The sequence below is a fragment of the Medicago truncatula genome, chromosome 2 (genome assembly GCF_003473485.1).
Source record: "Medicago truncatula cultivar Jemalong A17 chromosome 2, MtrunA17r5.0-ANR, whole genome shotgun sequence".
Taxonomy (NCBI): Eukaryota; Viridiplantae; Streptophyta; class Magnoliopsida; order Fabales; family Fabaceae; genus Medicago; species Medicago truncatula.
In genome coordinates this window covers 28,233,055-28,236,013 of record NC_053043.1, presented here as the reverse complement: position 1 = coordinate 28,236,013, position 2,959 = coordinate 28,233,055, and positions in this window count along the sequence as shown.

Here is a 2,959-nt window from a genome sequence, read left to right as displayed (position 1 = left end):
TGATTTTTGTGTATTGTTGAAGTTTCTATTTGTTATACATAGTTTACGATATTTAAGCAATAACTGAATTTGTTTTCTTTTGTGCTTTGAATTTCGAGTACAAAATTCTTTAAGTTGGGGAGAGTTGTAACGCCCTAGTCGTTATTTTATTTATTTTAATTTATTTAGAGTCTTTTAAATGATTTTAAATAATATTTGTGATTTATGTGGTGTGTATTATTTTATTATATAGTTTATTTTAATAATAATTAGAATAAGTGGGAAATTAATATTATTTTGGAGGTTGGTGAGTTAATTAGGATTTAATAGAATTAAGGGGAGTTAATGAGATAAAGGGAAGTTACATTTTGGGGAGTTAAGAAAAGAGAAGGGAGAAAACGTTTTTACGTACAACAGAGCTTTTGGGAGAAAAGGGAGAGAAGAGGAAGTAGAGCCAAGGAACCCGAATTGTTGTGCGTTTTTTCTGCAAAATTAAGGTAAGGGTGAGGTTTGCTTCAATAGTGTAGTTAATGAATTCTGATTTTGATTTTAACAGGTTTATGAGAGAATTGGGAAATTTAGGTTTATGGTTAATTATTGAGTTTTGGGTGTAGAGATTGTTGTTCTGATGTTAGAATTAGGTTATGGTTGCATACAACACTTAGTTTAGCATCTGTAAACCAATTTGGGGAGTGAAAGTGAGAAAATTCGATTTTTTGGGAAAAACCTGCATTCTGGTCTTGCTGACATTCATCGCTCACCTAGGCGAGTGGACTTTCCCGCCTCGCGCGTGAGCAATGTTCATAGCTCGCCCCGCGAGCAAGCCAACTCGCCATGGCGAGTACCCGTGAGAAAAACATGATTTTTGAATTGTTGTTATAAGCTATAAGATGGATAGTTTTAAGTGCGTAGATGATTTTAGAGAGGTCTGGGACAATTTTTAGATTAAAAAGATAAATAGGGAACTTAAAAATGAAGATTTAGTGAGAAAAATGTCAAAACTCCCGAGAGCACCTGTTTTTCGTTCACCTTGAGTTCGCCGTGGCGAGCAACCCGTTTTCTTGTGCTTGCCATAGCGAGTAGATGTACTCGCGAGGCGAGATGTCCAGTTTCAGAGCTGTTTGTTATTTAATTGAATAATGTTGAATGATATTGAGGTTTAAACATGATTATGATTAATTGTGCATTTTTATGGAATTACTGAATTGATTATGATGATCTGTTGTTGACTGGGATGTATGATTTTATTTAATTAAATCATACATGTTGATGAATTATGGAGTGGTGAGTCATATATACATATATGCATTTGTTGAAGTTGTATGTAGATATACACAAGTGGAGTCAGTTGCATAAGCATAAAAGCGGGAGGGCTCTGGGCCTGGAACGCCTTTTCGTTCAAAGCGGGAGGACTCATGTCCTGGAACACTTATTGTTCAAAGAGGAGAGGGCTTAGGCCCTGATGAATGCTTTAACCATTCAATATCCGATGAGGGCTACTGCCCTGTAAATTGGTACCACATGCATGTGCATTGTAGAGGAGTCTTAGTGGAGTTGTCGAGTGTTGCATGAGTCATTGTCTTGGTTGTAAATACCGTTGCTGATGATGTGTTGATTGTGAAATTAATATTATTTTGGAGGTTGGGGAGTTAATTAGGATTTAATGGAATTAAGGGAGTTAATGAGATAAAGGGAAGTTGCATTTTGGGGAGTTAAGAAAAGAGAAGGGAGAAAACGTTTTTACGTACAACAGAGCTTTTGGGAGAAAAGGGAGAGAAGAGCAAGTAGAGCCAAGGAACCCGAATTGCTGTGTGTTTTTTCTGCAAAATTAAGGTAAGGGTGAGGTTTGCTTCAATAGTGTAGTTAATGAATTCTGATTTTGATTTTAACAGGTTTATGAGAGAATTGGGAAATTTAGGTTTATGGTTAATTATTGAGTTTTGGGTGTAGAGATTGTTGTTCTGATGTTAGAATTAGGTTCTGGTTGCATACAACACTTAGTTTAGCATCTGTAAACCAATTTGGGGAGTGAAAGTGAGAAAATTGGATTTTTGGGGAAAAACCTGCATTCTGGTCATGCTGACATTCATCGCTCGCCTAGGCGAGCGGACTTTCCCGCCTCGCGAGTCAGCAATGTTCATAGCTCGCCCCGCGAGCAAGCCAACTCGCCATGGCGAGTACCCGTGAGAAAAACATGATTTTTGAATTGTTGTTATAAGCTGTACGATGGATAGTTTTAAGTGCGTAGATGATTTTAGAGAGGTCTGGGACAATTTTTAGATTAAAAAGATGAATAGGGAGCTTAAAAATGAAGATTTAGTGAGAAAAATGTCAAAACTCCCGAGAGCACCTGTTTTTCGTTCACCTTGAGTTCGCCGTGGCGAGCAGCCCGTTTTCTTGTGCTCGCCATAGCGAGTAGATGTACTCGCGAGGCGAGATGTCCAGTTTCAGAGTTGTTTGTTATTTAATTGAACAATGTTGAATGATATTGATGTTTAAGCGTGATTATGATTAATTGTGCATTTTTCTGGAATTACTGAATTGATTATGATGATCTGTTGTTGACTGGGATGTATGCTTTTATTTAATTAAATCATACATGTTGATGAATTATGGAGTGGTGAGTCATATATACATATATACATTTGTTGATGTTGTATGTAGATATACACAAGTGGAGTCAGTTGCATAAGCATAAAAGCGAGAGGGCTCTGGCCCTGGAACGCCTTGTCGTTGAAAGCGGGAGGACACATGTCCTGGAACACTTATTGTTCAAAGCGGTCAGTGTAACACCCTAGTATTATTTTATTTTATTTTGAATTATGTGGAGTCTCAAATGTGATTTTATATGATTTTTGGTGATTTATGTGGTGTGTGCATTTTGTTATATAGTTTAATATAATAATAATTAAAATAAGTGGAAATTAATATTATTTTAGAAATTAGGGAGTTAATTAGAATTTAATAAAAATTAAGGGAG